This window comes from Chiloscyllium plagiosum, unplaced genomic scaffold (genome assembly GCF_037043375.1).
Source record: "Chiloscyllium plagiosum isolate Xiang-an unplaced genomic scaffold, Cpla_swu_hap1 HiC_scaffold_53X, whole genome shotgun sequence".
NCBI lineage: Eukaryota > Metazoa > Chordata > Chondrichthyes > Orectolobiformes > Hemiscylliidae > Chiloscyllium > Chiloscyllium plagiosum.
Genome location: NW_028270191.1, coordinates 12,547,674 through 12,574,710, shown reverse-complemented (window position 1 = coordinate 12,574,710; position 27,037 = coordinate 12,547,674). Strand labels below are relative to the sequence as shown.

General features: G+C 44.8%; 1 protein-coding gene across 4 annotated transcripts in view; it reads left to right on the top strand.

Annotated features, from left to right (window-relative positions):
* Positions 1-27,037, top strand: part of LOC122542458 (transcription activator GLI1.S-like) — a 265,219-nt gene that overhangs the window by 112,015 nt on the left and 126,167 nt on the right. The window lies entirely within an intron of this gene.

Genomic DNA, 27,037 nt, shown 5'->3' with positions numbered 1-27,037 from the left:
CTTTAACACACTGATCCCTACAGTTACTATCCCTTTACCACACTGTTCCCAACAGTTACTGTCCCTTAAACACACTGATCCTAATAGTTACTGTCCCTTTATCACACTGATCCCTACAGTTACTGTCCCTATCTCACACTGATCCCTACTGTTTCTGTCCCTTTAACACACTGACCCCTACAGTTACAGTCCCTTTAACACACTGATCCCTACAGTTACAGTCCCTTTAACACAGTGATCCCGACACTTACTGTCCCTTTAACACACTGACCCCTACAGTTCCTGTCCCTTTAACACACTGATCCCTACACTTACTGTCCTTTTATCACACTGACCCCTACAGTTACTGTCCCTTTATCACACTGACCCCTACAGTTGCTGTCCCTTTAACACACTGATCCCGACAGTGACTGTCCCTTTATCACATGAACCCCTACAGTTACTGTCCCTTTAACACACTGATCCCTATAGTTACTGTCCCTTTATTACACTGATCCCTACAGTTACTGTCCCTATCTCACACTGATCCCTACTGTTTCTGTCCCTTTAACACACTGATCCCTACAGTTACAGTCCCTTTAACACACTGATCCCTACAGTTACAGTCCCTTTAACACACTGACCCCTACAGTTACTGTCCCTTTAACACACTGAGCCCTACACTTACTGTCCCTTTATCACACTGATCCCGACAGTTACTGTCCCTTTATCACACTGACCCCTACAGTTACTGTCCCTTTAACACACTAACCCCTACAGTTACTGTCCCTTTAACACACTGACCCCTACAGTTACTGTCCCTATCTCACACTGTTCCCTACAGTTACTGTCCCTTTAACACACTGATACCAACAGTTACAGTCTCTTGAACACACACTGATCCCTACAGTTGCTGTCCCTTTAACACACTGATCCTACAGTTACTGTCTCTTTGTCACACTGATCCTACAGTTACTGTCTCTTTGTCACAATGATCCCTTCAGTTACTGTCCCTTTGTCACACTGATCCTACAGTTACTGTCCCTTTGTCACACTGATCCCTACAGTTACTGTCCATTTCTCACACTGATCCCTACAGTTACTGTCCCTTTATCACACTGATCCCTACAGTTACAGTCCCTTTAACACACTGATCCCTACAGTTACAGTCCCTTTACCACACTGATCCCTACAGTTACAGACCCTTTAACACAGTGATCCCGACACTTACTGTCCCTTTAACACACTGACCCCTACAGTTACTGTCCCTTTAACACACTGATCCCTACACTTACTGTCCCTTTATCACACTGATCCCGACAGTTACTGTTCCTTTATCACACTGACCCCTACAGTTACTGTCACTTTAACACACTGACCCCTACAGTTACTGTCCCTATCTCACACTGATCACTACAGTTACAGTCCCTTTAACACACTGATACCAACAGTTACAGTCTCTTGAACACACACTGATCCCTACAGTTGCTGTCCCTTTAACACACTGATCCTACAGTTACTGTCTCTTTGTCACACTGATCCCTTCAGTTACTGTCCCTTTGTCACACTGATCCTACAGTTACTGTCTCTTTGTCACACTGATCCCTTCAGTTACTGTCCCTTTGTCACACTGATCCTACAGTTACTGTCCCTTTGTCACACTGATCCCTACAGTTACTGTCCATTTCTCACACTGATCCCTACAGTTACTGTCCCTTTATCACACTGATCCCTACAGTTACTGTCCCTTGAACACACTGACCCCTACAGTTACTGTCCCTTTAACACACAGATCCCTACAGTTCCTGTCGCTTTATCACACTGAACTCTACAGTTACTGTCCCTTTATCACATTGATCCCTACAGTTACTATCCCTTTATCACACTGTTCCGTACAGGTCCTGTCCCTTTAACACACTGTTCCCTACAGTACTATCCCTTTATCACACTGTTCCCTACAGTTACTGTCCCTTTAACACACTGATCCCGACAGTTACTGTCCCTTTGTCACACTGATCCTACAGTTACTGTCTCTTTGTCACACTGATCCCTTCAGTTTCTGTCCCTTTGTCACACTGATCCTACAGTTACTGTCCCTTTATCACACTGATCCCTACAGTTACTGTCCATTTCTCACACTGATCCCTACAGTTACTGTCCCTTTATCACACTGATCCCTACAGTTACTGTCCCTTGCACACATTGACCCCTACAGTTACTGTCCCTTTAACACACAGATCCCTACAGTTACTGTCGCTTTATCACACTGAACTCTACAGTTACTGTCCCTTTATCACATTGATCCCTACAGTTACTATCCCTTTATCACACTGTTCCCTACAGGTCCTGTCCCTTTAACACACTGTTCCCTACAGTTACTATCCCTTTATCACACTGTTCCCTACAGGTACTGTCCCTTTAACACACTGATCCCTACAGTTACTATCCCTTTACCACACTGTTCCCAACAGTTACTGTCCCTTTAACACACTGATCCCTACAGTTACTGTCCCTTAAACACACTGATCCTAATAGTTACTGTCCCTTTATCACACTGATCCCTACAGTTACTGTCCCTATCTCACACTGATCCCGACTGTTTCTGTCCCTTTAACACACTGACCCCTACAGTTACAGTCCCTTTAACACACTGATCCCTACAGTTACAGTCCCTTTAACACAGTGATCCCGACACTTACTGTCCCTTTAACACACTGACCCCTACAGTTCCTGTCCCTTTAACACACTGATCCTGACACTTACTGTCCCTTTATCACACTGATCCCGACAGTTACTGTCCCTTTATCACACTGACCCCTACAGTTACTGTCCCTTTAACACACTGACCCCTACAGTTACTGTCCCTTTAACACACTGACCCCCACAGTTACTGTCCCTATCTCACACTGATCCCTACAGTCACAGTCCCTTTAACACACTGATCCCAACAGTTACAGTCTCTTTAACACAGTGATCCTGACACTTACTGTCTCTTAAACACACACTGATCCCTACAGGTACTGTCCCTTTAACACACTGACCACTGCAGTTACTGTCCCTTTATCACACTGACTCCTACACTTACTGTCTCTTTGTCACACTGATCCCTACAGTTACTGTTCCTTTGTCACACTGATCCTACAGTTACTGTCCCTTTATCACACTGATCCCTACAGTTCCTGTCGCTTTATCACACTGAACTCTACAGTTACTGTCCCTTTATCACATTGATCCCTACAGTTACTGTCACTTTAACACACTGATCCCTACAGTTACTGTCCCTTTAACACACTGACCCCTACAGTTACTGTCCCTTTAACACACAAATCCCGACAGTTCCTGTCGCTTTATCACACTGAACTCTACAGTTACTGTCCCTTTATCACATTGATCCCTACAGTTACTGTCACTTTAACACACTGATCCCTACAGTTACTATCCCTTTATCACACTGTTCCCTACAGTTACTGTCCCTTTAACACACTGACCCCTACAGTTACTGTCCCTATCTCACAATGATCCCTACAGTTACTATCCCTTTCTCACACTGATCCCTACAGTTACTGTCCCTTTAACACACTGATCCCTACAGTTACTGATCCTATCTCACACTGATCCCTACAGTTACTGTCCCTTAAACACACTGATCCTAATAGTTACTGTCCCTTTATCACACTGATCCCTACAGTTACTGTCCCTTTATCACACTGATCCCTACAGTTACTGTCCCTATCTCACACTGATCCCTACAGTTACTGTCCATTTCTCACAATGATCCCTACAGTTACTGTCCCTATCTCACAATGATCCCTACAGTTACTATCCCTTTATCACACTGACCCCTACAGTTACTGTCCCTTTATCACACTGACCCCTACAGTTACTGTCCCTTTATCACACTGACCCCTACAGTTACTGTTCGTTTAACACACTGATCCCGACAGTTACCTGTTCTTTTAACACACTGATCGCTTCATTTACTGTCTCTTTAACACACGGACCCCTACAGTTACTGTCCCTTTATCACACTGACCCCTACAGTTACTGTCCCTTTATCACACTGACCCCTACAGTTACTGTTCGTTTAACACACTGATCCCGACAGTTACCTGTTCTTTTAACACACTGATCGCTTCATTTACTGTCTCTTTAACACACTGATCCCTACAGTTACTGTCCCTTTATCACACTGATCCCTACAGTTACTGTTCCTTTAATACACTGATCCCTTCAGTTACTGTCTCTTTAACACACTGACCCCTACAGTTACTGTCCTTTTATCACACTGACCCCTACAGTTACTGTCCCTTTATCACACAGACCCCTACAGTTGCTGTCCCTTTAACACACTGATCCCTACAGTTACTGTCCCTTTATCACACGAACCCCTACAGTTACTGTCCCTTTAACACACTGATCCCTATAGTTACTGTCCCTTTATTACACTGATCCCTACAGTTACTGTCCCTATCTCACACTGATCCCGACTGTTTCTGTCCCTTTAACACACTAACCCCTACAGTTACTGTCCCTATCTCATACTGATCCCTACAGTTACAGTCCTTTTAACACACTGATCCCGACAGTTACAGTCCCTTTAACACACTGATCCCTACACTTACTGTCCCTTTATCACACTGATCCCGAAAGTTACTGTCCCTTTATCACACTGACCCCTACAGTTACTGTCCCTTTAACACACTGACCCCTACAGTTACTGTCCCTATCTCACACTGATCCCTACAGTTACTGTCCCTTTATCACACTGATCCCTACAGTTACTGTCCATTTCTCACACTGATCCCTACAGTTACTGTCCCTATCTCACAATGATCCCTACAGTTGCTATCCCTTTATCACACTGACCCCTACAGTTACTGTCCCTTTATCACACTGATCCCTACAGTTCCTGTTCCTTTAATACACTGATCCCTTCAGTTACTGTCTCTTTAACACACTGACCCCTACATTTACTGTCTCTTTAACACACTGATCCCGACAGTTACTGTCCCTTTATCACACGGACCACTACAGTTACTGTCCCTTTATCACACTGACCCCTACAGTTACTGTTCCTAAAACACACTGATCCCGACAGTTACCTGTTCTTTTAACACACTGATCCCTTCATTTACTGTCTCTTTAACACACTGATCCCTACAGTTACTGTCCCTTTATCACACTGACCCCTACAGTTACTGTCCCTTTATCACACTGACCCCTACAGTTACTGTCCTTTTATCACACTGACCCCTACAGTTACTGTCCCTTTATCACACTGACCCCTACAGTTGCTGGTCCTTTAACACACTGATCCCTACAGATACTGTCCCTTTATCACACGAACGCCTACAGTTACTGTCCCTTTAACACACTGATCCCTATAGTTACTGTCCCTTTATTACACTGATCCCTACAGTTACTGTCCCTATCTCACACTGATCCCTACTGTTTCTGTCCCTTCAACACACTGACCCCTACAGTTACTGTCCCTATCTCACACTGATCCCTACAGTTACAGTCCCTTTAACACACTGATCCCTACAGTTACAGTCCCTTTAACACACTGATCCCTACAGTTACTGTCCCTTTAACACACTGATCCCTACACTTACTGTCCCTTTATCACACTGATCCCGACAGTTACTGTCCCTTTATCACACTGACCCCTACAGTTACTGTCCCTTTAACACACTGACCCCTACAGTTACTGTCCCTATCTCACACTGATCCCTACAGTTACAGTCCCTTTAACACACTGATCCCTACAGTTACTGTCCCTTTAACACAGTGATCCCGACACTTACTGTCCCTTTAACACACTGACCCCTACAGTTACTGTCCCTTTAACACACTGATCCCTACACTTACTGTCCCTTTATCACACTGATCCCGACAGTTACTGTCCCTTTATCACACTGACCCCTACAGTTACTGTCCCTTTAACACACTGACCCCTACAGTTACTGTCCCTATCTCACACTGATCCCTACAGTTACAGTCCCTTTAACACACTGATACCAACAGTTACAGTCTCTTGAACACACAATGATCCCTACAGTTGCTGTCCCTTTAACACACTGATCCTACAGTTACTGTCCCTTTGTCACACTGATCCCTTCAATTACTGTCCCTTTGTCACACTGATCCCTTCAATTACTGACCCTTTGTCACACTGATCCTACAGTTACTGTCCCTTTGTCACACTGATCCCTACAGTTACTGTCCATTTCTCACACTGATCCCTACAGTTACTGTCCCTTTATCACACTGATCCCTACAGTTACTGTCCCTTGAACACACTGACCCCTACAGTTACTGTCCCTTTAACACACAGATCCCTACAGTTCCTGTCGCTTTATCACACTGAACTCTCCAGTTACTGTCCCTTTATCACATTGATCCCTACAGTTACTATCCCTTTATCACACTGTTCCCTACAGGTCCTGTCCCTTTATCACACTGTTCCCTACAGTTACTGTCCCTTTAACACACTGATCCCGACAGTTACTGTCCCTTTAACACACAAATCCCTACAGTTCCTGTCGCATTATCACACTGAACTCTCCAGTTACTGTCGCTTTATCACATTGATCCCTACAGTTACTATCCCTTTATCACACTGTTCCCTACAGGTACTGTCCCTTTAACACACTGATCCCTACAGTTACTATCCCTCTACCACACTGTTCCCAACAGTTACTGTCCCTTTAACACACTGATCCCTACAGTTACTGTCCCTTAAACACACTGATCCCGATAGTTCCTGTCCCTTTATCACACTGATCCCTACAGTTACTGTCCCTATCTCACACTGATCCCTACTGTTTCTGTCCCTTTAACACAGTGACCCCTACAGTTACTGTCCCTATCTCACACTGATCCCTACAGTTACAGTCCCTTTAACACACTGATCCCTACAGTTACAGTCCCTTTAACACAGTGATCCCGACACTTACTGTCCCTTTAACACACTCACCCCTACAGCTCCTGTCCCTTTAACACACTGATCCCTACACTTACTGTCCCTTTATCACACTGATCCCGACAGTTACTGTCCCTTTATCACACTGACCCCTACACTTACTGTCCCTTTAACACACTGACCCCTACAGTTACTGTCCCTTTAACACACTGACCCCGACAGTTACTGTCCCTATCTCACACTGATCCCTACAGTTACAGTCCCTTTAACACACTGATCCCAACGGTTTCAGTCTCTTTAACACAATGATCTTGACACTTACTGTCTCTTAAACAAACACTGATCCCGACAGTTACTGTCCCTTTAACACACTGATCCTACAGTTACTGTCCCTTTATCACACTGATCCCTACAGTTACTGTCCATTTCTCACACTGATCCCTACAGTTACTGTCCCTTTAACACACTGACCCCGACAGTTACCGTCCCTTTAACACACAAATCCCTACAGTTCCTGTTGCTTTATCACACTGAACTCTACAGTTACTGTCCCTTTATCACACTGTTCCCTACAGGTACTGTCCCTTTAACACACTGATCCCTACAGTTACTATCCCTTTATCACACTGTTCCCTACAGTTACTGTCCCTTTAACACACTGATCCCTACAGTTACTGTCCCTTTAACACACAGATCCCTACAGTTACTGTCTCTTTATCACACTGACCCCTACAGTTACTGTCCCTTTATCACACTGACCCCTACAGTTACTGTCCCTTTAACACACTGACCCGTACAGTTACTGTCCCTTTATCACACTGTTCCCTACAGTTACTGTCCCTTTAGCACACTGATCCCTACAGTTACTGTCCCTTTAACACACAGATCCCGACAGTTACTGTCTCTTTATCACACTGACCCCTACAGTTACTGTCCCTTTATCACACTGATCCCTACAGTTATTGTCGCTTTATCACATTGACTCCTGCAGTTACTGTCCCTTTAACACACTGATCCCTACAGTTACTGTCCCTTTATCACACTGACGCCTACAGTTCCTGTCTCTTTATCACACTGATTCTACAGTTACTGTCCCTTTATCACACTGTTCCCTACAGGTACTGTCCCTTTAACACACTGATCCCTACAGTTACTATCCCTTTATCACACTGTTCCCTACAGTTACTGTCCCTTTAACACACTGATCCCTACAGTTACTGTCCCTTTATCACACAGATCCCTACAGTTACTGTCTCTTTTTCACACGGACCCCTACAGTTACTGTCCCTTTATCACACTGATCCCTACAGTTATTGTCCCTTTATCACACAGACTCCTGCAGTTACTGTCTCTTTGTCACACTGACCCCGACAGTTACTGTCCCTTTAACACACTGATCCCTACAGTTACTGTCGCTTTATCACACTGACCCCTACAGTTACTGTCCCTTTATCACACTGATCCCTACAGTTATTGTCCCTTTATCACACTGACTCCTGCAGTTACTGTCTCTTTATCACACTGACCCCGACAGTTACTGTCCCTTTAACACACTGACGCCTACAGTTACTGTCCCTTTATCACACTGTTCCCGACTGTTACTGTTCCTTTAACACACTGATCCCTCGTCACTGTCCCTTTATCACACTGATCCCTACAGTTACTATCCCTTTATCACACTGATCCCTGCAGTTAATGTCCCTTTAACACACTGATCCCTACAGTTGCTGTCCATTTCTCACACTGATCCCCACAGTGACTGTCCCTTTATCACATTGTTCCCTCCAGTTACTGTCCCTTTAGCACACTAACCCCTACAGTTACTGGCCCTCTAACACACTGACCCCAACAGTTACTGTCCCTTTAACACACTGACCCCTACAGTTACTGTCCCTTTAACACACTGACCCCTACAGTTACTGTCCCTTTAACACACTGACCCCGACAGTTACTGTTCCTTTAACACACTGATCCCTACAGTTACTGTCCCTTTAACACACTGACCCCTACAGTTTTTGTCCCTTTAGCACACTGATCCCTACAGTTACTGTCCCTTTGTCACACTGACCCCTACAGTTACTGTCCCTTTGTCACACTGACCCCTACAGTTACTGTCCCTTTGTCACACTGATCCTACAGTTACAGTCCCTTTATCACACTGATCCCTACAGTTACTGTCCCTTTAACACACTGACCCCTACAGTTACTGTCCCTTTAACACACAGATCCCTACAGTTCCTGTCGCTTTATCACACTGAACTCTACAGTTACTGTCCCTTTATCACACTGTTCCCTACATGTACTGTCCCTTTAACACACTGATCCCTACAGTTACTAGCCCTTTATCACACTGTTCCCTACAGTTACTGTCTCTTTATCACACTGACCCCTACAGTTACTGTCCCTTTATCACACTGATCCCTACAGTTATTGTCCCTTTATCACACTGACCCCTGCAGTTACTGTCTCTTTATCACACTGATCCCCACAGTTACTGTCCCTTTAACACACTGATCCCTACAGTTACTGTCCCTTTCACACACTGATCCCTACAGTTACTGTCCCTTTATCACACTGACGCCTACAGTTACTGTCTCTTTATCACACTGACCCCTACAGTTACTGTCCCTTTAACACACTGATCCCTACAGTTAATGTTCCTTTAACACACTGACCCCTACAGTTACTGTCCCTTTAACACACTGACCCCGACAGTTACTGTTCCTTTAACACACTGATCCCTACAGTTACTGTCCCTTTATCACACTGGTCCCGACATTTACTGTCGCTTTAACACACTGATCCCAACAGTTACTGTCCCTTTAACACACTGATCCCTACAGTTACAGTCCCTTTATCACACTGTCCCCTACAGTTACTGTTCCTTTAACACACTGATCCCTACAGTTACAGTCCCTTTATCACACTGTCCCCTACAGTCACTGTCCCTTTATCACACTGATCCCTACAGTTACTATCCCTGGATCACACTGATCCCTGCAGTTAATGTTCCTTTAACACACTGATCCCAACAGTTGCTGTCCATTTCTCACACTGATCCCCACAATGACTGTCCCTTTATCACACTGATCCCTACAGTTACTATCCCTTTATCACACTGATCCCTGCAGTTAATGTCCCTTTAACACACTGATCCCTACAGTTGCTGTCCATTTCTCACACTGATCCCTACAGTTACTGTCCCTTCAACACACTGACCCCTACAGTTACTGTTCCTTTAACACACTGATCTCTACAGTTACTGTCCCTTTAACACACTGACCCCTACAGTTATTGTCCCTTTAGCACACTGTTCCCTACAGTTACTGTCCCTTTGTCACACTGACCCCTACAGTTACTGTCCCTTTGTCACACTGATCCTACAGTTACTGTCCCTTTATCACACTGATCCCGACAGTTACTGTCCCTTTAACACACTGACCCCTACAGTTACAGTCCCTTTAACGCACAGATCCCTACAGTTCCTGTCGCTTTATCACACTGTTCCCTGCAGTTACTGTCCCTTTAACACACTGATCCCTTCAGTTACTATCCCTTTATCACACTGTTCCCTGCAGTTACTGTCCCTTTAACACACTGATCCCAACAGGTACTGTCCCTTTAACACACTGATCCCTACAGTTACTAGCCCTTTATCACACTGTTCCCTACAGGTACTGTCCCTTTAACACACTGATCCCTACAGTTACGATCCCTTTATCACACTGTTCCCTGCAGTTACTGTCCCTTTAACACACTGATCCCTACAGTTACTATCCCTTTATCCCACTGATCCCTACAGTTACTGTCTCTTTATCACACTGACCCCTACAGTTACTGTCCCTTAATCACACTGATCCCTACAGTTATTGTCCCTTTATCACACTGACCCCTGCAGTTACTGTCTCTTTATCACACTGACCCCGACAGTTACTGTCCCTTTAACACACTGACCCCTACAGTTACTGGTCCTTGAACACACTGATCCCTACAGTTACTGTCCCTTTAACACACTGACCCCTACAGTTATTGTCCCTTTAGCACACTGATCCCTACAGTTACTGTCCCTTTGTCACACTGACCCCTACAGTTACTGTCCCTTTGTCACACTGACCCCTACAGTTACTGTCCCTTTGTCACACTGATCCTACAGTTACTGTCCCTTTATCACACTGATCCCTACAGTTACTGTCCCTTTAACACACTGACCCCTACTGTTACTGTCCCTTTATCACACTGACCCCTACAGTTACTGTCCCTTTAACACACAGATCCCTACAGTTCCTGTCGCTTTATCACACTGAACTCTACAGTTACTGTCCCTTTATCACACTGTTCCCTACAGGTACTGTCCCTTTAACACACTGATCCCTCCAGTTACTAGCCGTTTATCACACTGTTCCCTACAGTTACTGTCCCTTTAACACACTGATCCCGATAGTTACTGTCCCTTTATCCCACTGATCGCTACAGTTACTGTCTCTTTATCACACTGACCCCTACAGTTATTGTCCCTTTATCACACTGACCCCTGCATTTACTGTCTCTTTATCACACTGATCCCCACAGTTACTGTCTCTTTATCACACTGATCCCCACAGTTACTGTCCCTTTAACACACTGACCCCTGCATTTACTGTCTCTTTATCACACTGATCCCCACAGTTACTGTCTCTTTATCACACTGATTCTACAGTTACTGTCCCTTTATCACATTGTTCCCGACTGTTACTGTCCCTTTAACACACTGATCCCTACAGTTAATGTTCCTTTAACACACTGACCCCTACAGTTACTGTCCCTTTATCACACTGACCCCTACAGTTACTGTCCCTTTATCACACTGTTCCCGACTGTTACTGTCCCTTTAACACACTGATCCCGACAGTTAATGTTCCTTTAACACACTGACCCCTACAGTTACTGTCTCTTTAACACACTGATCCCTACAGTTACTCACCCTTTATCACACTGTTCCCTACAGTTACTGTCCCTTTAACACACTGACGCCTCCAGTTACTGTCTCTTTATCACACTTATTCTACAGTTACTGTCCCTTTAACACACTGTTCCCTACAGTTAATGTTCCTTTAACGCACTGACACCTACAGTTACTGTCCCTTTATCACACTGACCCCTACAGTTACTGTCCCTTTATCACACTGTTCCTGACTGTTACTGTCCCTTTAACACACTGATCCCGACAGTTAATGTTCCTTTAACACACTGACCCCTACAGTTACTGTCCCTTTATCACACTGACCCCTACAGTTACTGTCCCTTTATCACACTGACCCCTAGAGTTACTGTCCCTTTATCACGCTGATCCTACAGTTACTGTCCCTATCTCACACTGATCCCGACATTTACTGTCCCTTTAATACACTGATCCCTACAGTTACCGTCCCTTTAACACACAGATCCCTACAGTTACTGTCCCTTTAACACACTGATCCCTGCAGTTACTGTCCCTTTAACACACTGATCCAGCAGTTACTGTCCCTTAAATACACTGGTCCCGACATTTACTGTCACTTTAACACACTGATCCCTACAGTTACTGTCCCTTTAACACACTGATCCCTACAGTTACTGTCCCTTTAACACATTGATACCTCCAGTTACAGTCCCTTTATCACACTGTCCGCTACAGTTACTGTTCCTTTAACACACTGATCCCTACAGTTCCAGTCCCTTTATCACACTGTCCCCTACAGTTACTGTCCCTTTATCACACTGATCCCTACAGTTACTATCCCTTTATCACACTGATCCCTGCAGTTAATGTCCCTTTAACACACTGATCCCTACAGTTGCTGTCCATTTCTCACACTGATCCCCACAGTGACTGTCCCTTTATCACATTGTTCCCTCCAGTTACTGTCCCTTCAGCACACTAACCCCTACAGTTACTGTCCCTTTAACACACTGACCCCTACAGTTACTGTCCCTTTAACACACTGACCCCTACAGTTACTGTTCCTTTAACACACTGATCCCTACAGTTACTGTCCCTTTAACACACTGACCCCTACAGTTATTGTCCCTTTAGCACACTGATCCCTACAGTTACTGTCCCTTTGTCACACTGACCCCGACAGTTACTGTCCCTTTGTCACACTGACCCCGACAGTTACTGTCCCTTTGTCACACTGATCCTACAGTTACTGTCCCTTTATCACACTGATCCCTACAGATACTGTCCCTTTAACACACTGACCCCTACAGTTACTGTCCCTTTAACACACAGATCCCTACAGTTCCTGTCGCTTTATCACACTGAACTCTACAGTTACTGTCCCTTTATCACACTGTTCCCTACAGGTACTGTCCCTTTAACACACTGATCCCTACAGTTACTAGCCCTTTATCACACTGTTCCCTCCAGTTACTGTCCCTTTAACACACTGATCCCTACAGTTACTGTCCCTTTATCCCACTGATCCCTCCAGTTATTGTCCCTTTATCACACAGACTCCTGCAGTTACTGTCTCTTTATCACACTGATCCCCACAGTTACTGTCCCTTTAACACACTGATCCCCACAGTTACTGTCCCTTTATCACATTGTTCCCGACTGTTACTGTCCCTTTAACACACTGATCCCTACAGTTAGTGTTCCTTTAACACACTGACCTACAGTTACTGTCCCTTTATCACACTGACCCCTACAGTTACTGTCCCTTTATCACACTGATCACGACTGTTACTGTCCCGTTAACACACTGATCCCTACAGTTAATGTTCCTTTAACACACTGACCCCTACAGTTACTGTCCCTTTATCACACTGACCCCGACAGTTACTGTCCCTTTATCACACTGACCCCTACAGTTACTGTCTCTTTATCACACTGATCCTACAGTTACTGTCCCTTTATCACACTGACCCCTACAGTTACTGTCTCTTTAACACACTGATCCCTACAGTTGCTGTCCATTTATCACACTGACCCCTACAGTTACTGTCTCTTTATCACACTGATCCTACAGTTACTGTCCCTTTATCACACTGACCCCTACAGTTACTGTCCCTTTATCACACTGTTCACGACTGTTACTGTCCCTTTAACACACTGATCCCTACAGTTAATGTTCCTTTAACACACTGACCCCTACAGTTACTGTCCCTTTATGACACTGACCCCTACAGTTACTGTCCCTTTATCACACTGACCCCTACAGTTACTGTCTCTTTATCACACTGATCCTACAGTTACTGTCCCTTTATCACACTGACCCCTACAGTTACTGTCTCTTTAACACACTGATCCTACAGTTACTGTCCCTTTATCACACTGACCCCTACAGTTACTATCCCTTTATCACACTGATCCCGACAGTTACTATCCCTTTATCACACTGATCCCTGCAGTTAATGTCCCTTTAACACACTGATCCCTACAGTTGCTGTCCATTTCTCACACTGATCCCCACAGTGACTGTCCCTTTATCACATTGTTCCCTCCAGTTACTGTCCCTTTAGCACACTAACCCCTACAGTTACTGTCCCTTTAACACACTGACCCCTACAGTTACTGTCCCTTTGTCACACTGACCCCTACAGTTACTGTCCCTTTGTCACACTGATCCTACAGTTACTGTCCCTTTATCACACTGATCCCTACAGTTGCTGTCCATTTCTCACACTGATCCCCACAGTGACTGTCCCTTTATCACATTGTTCCCTCCAGTTACTGTCCCTTTAGCACACTAACCCCTACAGTTACTGTCCCTTTAACACACTGACCCCTACAGTTACTGTCCCTTTAACACACTGACCCCTACAGTTACTGTCCCTTTAACGCACAGATCCCTACAGTTCCTGTCGCTTTATCACACTGAACTCTACAGTTACTGTCCCTTTATCACACTGTTCCCTCCAGGTACTGTCCCTTTAACACACGGATCCCTACAGTTACTAGCCCTTTATCACACTGTTCCCTACAGTTACTGTCCCTTTAACACACTGATCCCGACAGTTACTGTCCCTTTATCCCACTGATCCCTACAGTTACTGTCTCTTTATCACACTGACGCCTACAGTTACTGTCCCTTTATCACACTGATCCCTACAGTTATTGTCCCTTTATCACACTGACCCCTGCAGTTACTGTCTCTTTATCACACTGATCCCCACAGTTACTGTCCCTTTAACACACTGATCCCTACAGTTACTGTCCCTTTAACACACTGATCCCTACAGTTACTGTCTCTTTATCACACTGACGCCTACAGTTACTCTTTGTCACACTGATTCTACAGTTACTGTCCCTTTATCACATTGTTCCTGACTGTAACTGAACTTTAACACACTGATCCCTACAGTTAATGTTCCTTTAACACACTGACCCTACAGTTACTGTCCCTTTATCACACTGACCCCTACAGTTACTGTCCCTTTATCACACTGTTCCCGACTGTTACTGTCCCTTTAACACACTGATCCCGACAGTTAATGTTCCTTTAACACACTGACCCCTACAGTTACTGTCCCTTTATCAAAATGATCCCTACAGTTACTGTCCCTTTATCACACTGTTCGCGACTGTTACTGTCCCTTTAACACACTGATCCCTACAGTTAATGTTCCTTTAACACACTGACCCCTCCAGTTACTGTCCCTTTATCACACTGACCCCTACAGTTACTGTCCCTTTATCACACTGACCCCTACAGTTACTGTCTCTTTATCACACTGATCCTACAGTTACTGTCCCTATCTCACACTGATCCCGACAGTTACTGTCCCTTTATCCCACTGATCCCTACAGTTACTGTCTCTTTATCACACTGACCCCTACAGTTACTGTCCCTTTATCACACTGATCCCTACAGTTATTGTCCCTTTATCACACTGACCCCTGCAGTTACTGTCTCTTTATCACACTGATCCCCACAGTTACTGTCCCTTTAACACACTGATCCCTACAGTTAATGTTCCTTTAACACACTGACCCCTACAGTTACTGTCCCTTTATCACACTGACCCCTACAGTTACTGTCCCTTTATCACACTGACCCCTACAGTTACTGTCCCTTTAACACACAGATCCCTGCAGTTACTGTCCCTAAAACACACTGGTCCCGACATTTACTGTCCCTTGAAAACACTGATCCCTACAGTTACCGTCCCTTTAACACACAGATCCCTACAGTTACTGTCCCTTTAACACACAGATCCCTGCAGTTACTGTCCCTAAAACACACTGATCCCGACAATACTGTCGCTTTAACACACTGATCCCTACAGTTACTGTCCCTTTAACACACTGATCCCTGCAGTTACTGTCGCTTTAACACACTGATCCCTACAGTTACTGTCCCTTTAACACACTGATCCCTGCAGTTACTGTCCCTTTAACACACTGATCCCTCCAGTTACAGTCCCTTTATCACGCTGTCCGCTACAGTTACTGTTCCTTTAACACACTGATCCCTACAGTTACTGTCCCTTTAACACACTGATCCCTGCAGTTACTGTCCCTTTAACACACTGATCCAGCAGTTACTGTCCCTTAAATACACTGGTCCCGACATTTACTGTCGCTTTAACACACTGATCCCTACATTTACTGTCCCTTTATCACACTGACCCCTGCAGTTACTGTCTCTTTATCACACTGATCCCCACAGTTACTGTCCCTTTAACACACTGATCCCTACAGTTACTGTCCCTTTAACACACTGATCCCTACAGTTACTGTCTCTTTATCACACTGACGCCTACAGTTACTGTCTCTTTATCACACTGATTCTACAGTTACTGTCCCTTTATCACATTGTTCCCGACTGTTACTGTCCCTTTAACACACTGATCCCTACAGTTAATGTTCCTTTAACACACTGACCTATAGTTACTGTCCCTTTATCACACTGACCCCTACAGTTACTGTCCCTTTATCACACTGACCCCTACAGTTACTGTCCCTTTATCACACTGTTCCCGACTGTTACTGTCCCTTTAACACACTGATCCCGACAGTTAATGTTCCTTTAACACACTGACCCCTACAGTTACTGTCCCTTTATCACACTGACCCCAACAGTTACTGTCCCTTTATCACACTGACACATACAGTTACTGTCTCTTTATCACACTGATCCTACAGTTACTGTCCCTTTATCACACTGACCCCTACAGTTACTGTCTCTTTAACACACTGATCCCCACAGTTACTGTCCCTTTAACACACTGATCCCTACAGTTACTGTCGCTTTAACACACTGATCCCTACAGTTACTGTCCCTTTATCACACTGACGCCTACAGTTACTGTCTCTTTATCACACTGTTCCCGACTGTTAATGTCCCTTTAACACACTGATCCCTACAGTTAATGTTCCTTTAACGCACTGACACCTACAGTTACTGTCTCTTTATCACACTGACCCCTACAGTTACTGTCCCTTTATCACACTGTTCCCGACTGTTACTGTCCCTTTAACACACTGATCCCTACAGTTAATGTTCCTTTAACACACTGACCCCTACAGTTACTGTCCCTTTCTCACACTGACCCCTACAGTTACTGTCCCTTTATCACACTGACCCCTACAGTTACTGTCTCTTTATCACGCTGATCCTACAGTTACTGTCCCTATCTCACACTGATCCCGACATTTACTGTCCCTTTAATACACTGATCCCTACAGTTACTGTCCCTTTAACACACAGATCCCTACAGTTACTGTCCCTTTAACACACTGATCCCTGCAGTTACTGTCCCTTAAACACACTGGTCCCGACATTTACTGTCGCTTTAACACACTGATCCCTACAGTTACTGTCCCTTTAACACACTGATCCCTGCAGTTACTGTCCCTTTAACACACTGATCCCTCCAGTTACAGTCCCTTTATCACACTGTCCGCTACAGTTACTGTTCCTTTAACACACTGATCCCTACAGTTACTGTCCCTTTAACACACTGATCCCTGCAGTTACTGTCCCTTTAACACACTGATCCAGCAGTTACTGTCCCTTAAATACACTGGTCCCGACATTTACTGTCTCTTTAACACACTGATCCCAACAGTTACTGTCCCTTTAACACACTGATCCCTGCAGTTACTGTCCCTTTAACACACTGATCCCTCCAGTTACAGTCCCTTTATCACACTGTCCGCTACAGTTACTGTTCCTTTATCACACTGAACTCTACAGTTACTGTCCCTTTATCACACTGTTCCCTACAGGTACTGTCCCTTTAACACACTGATCCCTACAGTTACTAGCCCTTTATCACACTGTTCCCTCCAGTTACTGTCCCTTTAACACACTGATCCCTACAGTTACTGTCCCTTTATCCCACTGATCCCTCCAGTTATTGTCCCTTTATCACACAGACTCCTGCAGTTACTGTCTCTTTATCACACTGATCCCCACAGTTACTGTCCCTTTAACACACTGATCCCTACAGTTACTATCCCTTTATCACACTGATCCCTGCAGTTAATGTCCCTTTAACACACTGATCCCTCCAGTTGCTGTCCATTTCTCACACTGATCCCCACAGTGACTCTCCCTTTATCACATTGTTCCCTCCAGTTACTGTCCCTTTAGCACACTAACCCCTACAGTTACTGTCCCTTTAACACACTGACCCCTACAGTTACTGTTCCTTGAACACACTGATCCCTACAGTTACTGTCCCTTTAACACATTGACCCCTACAGTTATTGTCCCTTTAGCACACTGATCCCTACAGTTACTGTCCCTTTGTCACACTGACCCCTACAGTTACTGTCCCTTTGTCACACTGACCCCAACAGTTACTGTCCCTTTGTCACACTGATCCTACAGTTACTGTCCCTTTATCACACTGATCCCTACAGTTACTGTCCCTTTAACACAGTGATCCCGACACTTACTGTCCCTTTAACACACTGACCCCTACAGTTACTGTCCCTTTAACACACTGATCCCTACACTTACTGTCCCTTTATCACACTGATCCCGACAGTTACTGTCCCTTTATCACACTGACCCCTACAGTTACTGTCCCTTTAACACACTGACCCCTACAGTTACTGTCCCTTTAACACACTGACCCCTACAGTTACTGTCCCTTTAACACACAGATCCCTACAGTTCCTGTCGCTTTATCACACTGAACTCTACAGTTACTGTCCCTTTATCACACTGTTCCCGACAGGTACTGTCCCTTTAACACACTGATCCCTACAGTTACTAGCCCTTTATCACACTGTTCCCTACAGTTACTGTCCCTTTAACACACTGATCCCTACAGTTACTGTCCCTTTATCCCACTGATCCCTACAGTTACTGTCTCTTTATCACACTGACCCCTACAGTTACTGTCCCTTTATCACACTGATCCCGACAGTTATTGTCCCTTTATCACACTGACCCCTACAGTTACTGTCTCTTTATCACACTGATCCCCACAGTTACTGTCCCTTTAACACACTGATCCCTACAGTTACTGTCCCTTTAACACACTGATCCCTCCCGTTACTGTCTCTTTATCACACTGACGCCTACAGTTACTGTCTCTTTATCACACTGATTCTACAGTTACTGTTCCTTTATCACATTGTTCCCGACTGTTACTGTCCCTTTAACACACTGATCCCTACAGTTAATGTTCCTTTAACACACTGACCTACAGTTACTGCCCCTTTATCACACTGACCCCTACAGTTACTGTCCCTTTATCACACTGTTCACGACTGTTACTGTCCCTTTAACACACTGATCCCTACAGTTAATGTTCCTTTAACACACTGACCCCTACAGTTACTGTCCCTTTATCACACTGACCCCTACAGTTACTGTCCCTTTATCACACTGACCCCTACAGTTACTGTCTCTTTATCACACTGATCCTACAGTTACTGTCCCTTTATCACACTGACCCCTACAGTTACTGTCTCTTTAACACACTGATCCCCACAGTTACTGTCCCTTTAACACACTGATCCCTACAGTTACTGTCCCTTTAACACACTGATCCCTACAGTTACTGTCCCTTTATCACACTGACGCCTACAGTTACTGTCTCTTTATCACACTGATTCTACAGTTACTGTCCCTTTATCACACTGTTCCCGACTGTTAATGTCCCTTTAACACACTGATCCCTGCAGTTAATGTTCCTTTAACTCACTGACCCCTACAGTTACTGTCCCTTTATCACACTGACCCCTCCAGTTACTGTCCCTTTATCACACTGTTCCCGACTGTTACTGTCCCTTTAACACACTGATCCCGACAGTTAATGTTCCTTTAACACACTGACCCCTACAGTTACTGTCCCTTTATCACACTGACCCCTACAATTACTGTCCCTTTATCACACTGACACATACAGTTACTGTCTCTTTATCACACTGATCCTACAGTTACTGTCCCTTTATCACACTGACCCCTACAGTTACTGTCTCTTTAACACACTGATCCCCACAGTTCCTGTCCCTTTAACACACTGATCCCTACAGTTACTGTCCCTTTAACACACTGATCCCTACAGTTACTGTCCCTTTATCACACTGACGCCTACAGTTACTGTCTCTTTATCACACTTATTCTACAGTTACTGTCCCTTTATCACACTGTTCCCGACTGTTAATGTCCCTTTAACACACTGATCCCTACAGTTAATGTTCCTTTATCACACTGACCCCTACAGTTACTGTCCCTTTATCACACTGTTCCCAACTGTTACTGTCCCTTTAACACACTGATCCCTACAGTTAATGTTCCTTTAACACACTGACCCCTTCAGTTACTGTCGCTTTATCACACTGACCCCTACAGTTACCGTCCCTTTAACACACAGATCCCTACAGTTACTGTCCCTTTAACACACTGATCCCTGCAGTTACTGTTCCTTTAACACACTGACCCCTTCAGTTACTGTCGCTTTATCACACTGACCCCTACAGTTACTGTCCCTTTATCACACTGACCCCTACAGTTACTGTCTCTTTATCACGCTGATCCTCCAGTTACTGTCCCTATCTCACACTGATCCCGACATTTACTGTCCCTTTAATACACTGATCCCTACAGTTACCGTCCCTTTAACACACAGATCCCAACAGTTACTGTCCCTTTAACACACTGATCCCTGCAGTTACTGTCCCTTAAACACACTGGTCCCGACATTTACTGTCGCTTTAACACACTGATCCCTACAGTTACTGTCCCTTTAACACACTGATCCCTGCAGTTACTGTCCCTTTAACACACTGATCCCTCCAGTTACAGTCCCTTTATCACACTGTCCGCTACAGTTACTGTTCCTTTAACACACTGATCCCTACAGTTACTGTCCCTTTCACACACTGATCCCTGCAAGTTACTGTCCCTTTAACACACTGATCCCTCCAGTTACAGTCCCTTTATCACACTGTCCGCTACAGTTACTGTTCCTTTATCACACTGATCCCTACAGTTACAGTCCCTTTATCACACTGTCCCCTACAGTTACTGTCCCTTTATCACACTGATCCCTACAGTTACTATCCCTTTATCACACTGATCCCTGCAGTTAATGTCCCTTTAACACACTGATCCCTACAGTTGCTGTCCATTTCTCACACTGATCCCCACAGTGACTGTCCCTTTATCACATTGTTCCCTCCAGTTACTGTCCCTTTTGCACACTATCCCCTACAGTTACTGTCCCTTTAACACACTGACCCCTACAGTTACTGTCCCTTTAACACACTGACCCCTACAGTTACTGTTCCTTTAACACACTGATCCCTACAGTTACTGTCCCTTTAACACACTGACCCCTACAGTTATTGTCCCTTAAGCACACTGATCCCTACAGTTACTGTCTCTTTATCACACTGACGCCTACAGTTACTGTCTCTTTATCACACTGATTCTCCAGTTACTGTCCCTTTATCACATTGTTCCCGACTGTTACTGTCCCTTTAACACACTGATCCCTACAGTTAATGTTCCTTTAACACACTGACCTACAGTTACTGTCCCTTTATCACACTGACCCCTACAGTTACTGTCCCTTTATCACACTGACCCCTACAGTTACTGTCCCTTTATCACACTGTTCCCGACTGTTACTGTCCCTTTAACACACTGATCCCGACAGTTAATGTTCCTTTAACACACTGACCCCTACAGTTACTGTCCCTTTATCACACTGACCCCTACAGTTACTGTCCCTTTATCACACTGACACATACAGTTACTGTCTCTTTATCACACTGATCCTACAGTTACTGTCCCTTTATCACACTGACCCCAACAGTTAATGTTCCTTTAACACACTGACCTACAGTTACTGTCCCTTTATCACACTGACCCCTACAGTTCCTGTCCCTTTATCACACTGTTCACGACTGTTACTGTCCCTTTAACACACTGATCCCTACAGTTACTGTCCCTTTATCACACTGACCCCGACAGTTACTGTCCCTTTATCACACTGACCCCTACAGTTACTGTCTCTTTAACACACTGATCCCCACAGTTACTGTCCCTTTATCACACTGATCCTACAGTTACTGTCCCTTTATCACACTGACCCCTACAGTTACTGTCTCTTTAACACACTGATCCCCACAGTTACTGTCCCTTTAACACACTGATCCCTACAGTTACTGTCCCTTTAACACACTGATCCCTACAGTTACTGTCCCTTTATCACACTGACGCCTACAGTTACTGTCTCTTTATCACACTGATTCTACAGTTACTGTCCCTTTATCACACTGTTCCCGACTGTTAATGTCCCTTTAACACACTGACCCCTACAGTTACTGTCCCTTTATCACACTGACCCCTACAGTTACTGTCCCTTTATCACACTGTTCCCGACTGTTACTGTCCCTTTAACACACTGATCCCTGCAGTTAATGTTCCTTTAACACACTGACCCCTACAGTTACTGTCTCTTTATCACACTGATCCTGCAGTTACTGTCCCTATCTCACACTGATCCCTCCAGTTACTGTCCCTTTAACACACTGGTCCCGACAGTTACTGTCCCTTTAACACACTGATCCCTCCAGTTACAGTCCCTTTTTCACACTGTCCCCTACAGTTACTGTTCCTTTAACACACTGATCCCTACAGTTACAGTCCCTTTATCACACTGTCCCCTACAGTCACTGTCCCTTTAACACACTGATCCCTACAGTTAGTATCCCTTTATCACACTGAACCCTGCAGTTAATGTCCCTTTAACACACTGATCCCTACAGTTGCTGTCCATTTCTCACACTGATCCCCACAGTGACTGTCCCTTTATCACATTGTTCCCTCCAGTTACTGTCCCTTTAACACACTGACCCCTACAGTTACTGTCCCTTTAACACACTGATCCCTACAGTGACTGTCCCTTTAACTCACTAACCCCTACAGTTACTGACCCTTTAACACACTGACCCCTACAGTTACTGTCCCTTGATCACACTGATCCCTACAGTTATTGTCCCTTTATCACACTGACCCCTGCAGTTACTGTCTCTTTATCACACTGATCCCCACAGTTACTGTCCCTTTAACACACTGATCCCTACAGTTACTGTCCCTTTAACACACTGATCCCTACAGTTACTGTCTCTTTATCACACTGACGCCTACAGTTACTGTCTCTTTATCACACTGATTCTCCAGTTACTGTCCCTTTATCACATTGTTCCCGACTGTTACTGTCCCTTTAACACACTGATCCCTACAGTTAATGTTCCTTTAACACACTGACCTACAGTTACTGTCCCTTTATCACACTGACCCCTACAGTCCCTGTCCCTTTATCACACTGTTCACGACTGTTACTGTCCCTTTAACACACTGATCCCTACAGTTAATGTTCCTTTATCACACTGACCCCTACAGTTACTGTCCCTTTATCACACTGACCCCGACAGTTACTGTCCCTTTATCACACTGACCCCTACAGTTACTGTCTCTTTATCACACTGATCCTACAGTTACTGTCCCTTTATCACACTGACCCCTACAGTTACTGTCTCTTGAACACACTGATCCCCACAGTTACTGTCCCTTTAACACACTGATCCCTACAGTTACTGTCCCTTTATCACACTGACGCCTACAGTTACTGTCTCTTTATCACACTGATTCTACAGTTACTGTCCCTTTATCACACTGTTCCCGACTGTTAATGTCCCTTTAACACACTGATCCCTACAGTTAATGTTCCTTTAACACACTGACCCCTACAGTTACTGTCCCTTTATCACACTGACCCCTACAGTTACTGTCCCTTTATCACACTGTTCCCGACTGTTACTGTCCCTTTAACACACTGATCCCTGCAGTTAATGTTCCTTTAACACACTGACCCCTACAGGAACTGTCTCTTTATCACACTGATCCTGCAGTTACTGTCCCTATCTCACACTGATCCCTCCAGTTACTGTCCCTTTAACACACTGGTCCCGACAGTTACTGTCCCTTTAACACACTGATCCCTCCAGTTACAGTCCCTTTATCACACTGTCCCCTACAGTTACTGTTCCTTTAACACACTGATCCCTACAGTTACAGTCCCTTTATCACACTGTCCCCTACAGTCACTGTCCCTTTAACACACTGATCCCTACAGTTACTATCCCTTTATCACACTGAACCCTGCAGTTAATGTCCCTTTAACACACTGATCCCTACAGTTGCTGTCCATTTCTCACACTGATCCCCACAGTGACTGTCCCTTTATCACATTGTTCCCTCCAGTTACTGTCCCTTTAACACACTGACCCCTACAGTTACTGTCCCTTTAACACACTGATCCCTACAGTGACTGTCCCTTTAACTCACTAACCCCTACAGTTACTGACCCTTTAACACACTGACCCCTACAGTTACTGACCCTTTAACACACTGACCCCTACAGTTACTGTCCCTTTAACACACTGATCCCTACACTTACTGTCCCTTTATCACACTGATCCCGACAGTTACTGTCCCTTTATCACACTGATCCCTCCAGTTACTGTCCCTTTAACACACTGATCCCTGCAGTTACTGTCTCTTAAACACACTGATCCCGACATTTACTGTCCCTTAAACACACTGATCCCTACAGTTACTGTCCCTTTACCACACTGATCCCTACAGTTACTGTCCCTTTAACACACTGTTCCCTGCAGTTACTGTCCCTTAAACACACTGATCCCGACATTTACTGTCCCTTTAACACACTGATCCCTACAGTTACTGTCCCTTTACCACACTGATCCCAACAGTTACTGTCCCTTTAACACACTGATCCCTGCAGTTACTGTCCCTTAAACACACTGATCCCAACATTTACTGTCCCTTTAACACACTAATCCCTACAGTTCCTGTCCCTTTAACACACTGATCCCTACAGTTACTGTCCCTTTAACACACTGATCCCTGCAGTTACTGTCCTTTTATCACACTGATCCCTACAGTTACTGTCCCTTTATCACACTGTTCCTACAGTTCCTGTCCATTTCTCACACTGTTCCCTACTGTTTATGTCGCTTTAACACACTGACCCCTACAGTTACTGTGCCTATCTCACACTGACCCCTGCCATTTCAGTCCCTTCAACACACTGACCCCTCCAGTTACTGTCCCTTTATCACACTGACCCCTACAGTTACTGTCCCTTTATCACACTGATCACTACAGTTACTGTCCCTTTAACACACTGATCCCGACAGTCACTGTGCCTATCTCACACTGACCCTTACCATTTCAGTCCCTTTAACACACTGACCCCTACAGTTACTGTCCCTCTATCACACTGACCCCTATAGTTACTGTCCCTTTAACACACTGATCCCTACAGTCACTGTGCCTATCTCACACTGACCCTTACCATTTCAGTCCCTTTAACACACTGACCCCTACAGTTACTGTCCCTCTATCACACTGACCCCTATAGTTACTGTCACTTTATCACACTGATCACTACAGTTACTGTCCCTTTAACACACTGACCCCTACAGTTACTGTCTCTTTAACACACTGATCCCTCCAGTTACTGTCTCTTTAACACACTGATCCCTACAGTTACTGTCCCTTTTTCACACTGACCCCTACAGTTACTGTCCCTTTATCACACTGACCCCTACAGTTCCTGTCCCTTTATCACACTGTTCACGACTGTTACTGTCCCTTTAACACACTGATCCCTACAGTTAATGTTCCTTTATCAGACTGACCCCTACAGTTACTGTCCCTTTATCACACTGACCCCGACAGTTACTGTCCCTTTATCACACTGACCCCTACAGTTACTGTCTCTTTATCACACTGATCCTACAGTTACAGTCCCTTTATCACACTGACCCCTACAGTTACTGTCTCTTTAACACACTGATCCCCACAGTTACTGTCCCTGAAACACACTGATCCCTACAGTTACTGTCTCTTTAACACACTGATCCCTACAGTTACTGTCCCTTTATCACACTGACGCCTACAGTTACTGTCTCTTTATCACACTGATTCTACAGTTACTGTCCCTTTATCACACTGTTCCCGACTGTTAATGTCCCTTTAACACACTGATCCCTACAGTTAATGTTCCTTTAACACACTGACCCCTACAGTTACTGTCCCTTTATCACACTGACCCCTACAGTTACTGTCCCTTTATCACACTGTTCCCGACTGTTACTGTCCCTTTAACACACTGATCCCTGCAGTTAATGTTCCTTTAACACACTGACCCCTACAGTTACTGTCTCTTTATCACACTGATCCTGCAGTTACTGTCCCTATCTCACACTGATCCCTCCGGTTACTGTCCCTTTAACACACTGGTCCCGACAGTTACTGTCCTTTTAACACACTGATCCCTCCAGTTACAGTCCCTTTATCACACTGTCCCCTACAGTTACTGTTCCTTTAACACACTGATCCCTACAGTTACAGTCCCTTTATCACACTGTCCCCTACAGTCACTGTCCCTTTAACACACTGATCCCTACAGTTACTATCCCTTTATCACACTGAACCCTGCAGTTAATGTCCCTTTAACACACTGTTCCCTACAGTTGCTGTCCATTTCTCACACTGATCCCCACAGTGACTGTCCCTTTATCACATTGTTCCCTCCAGTTACTGTCCCTTTAACACACTGACCCCTACAGTTACTGACCCTTTAACACACTGACCCCTACAGTTA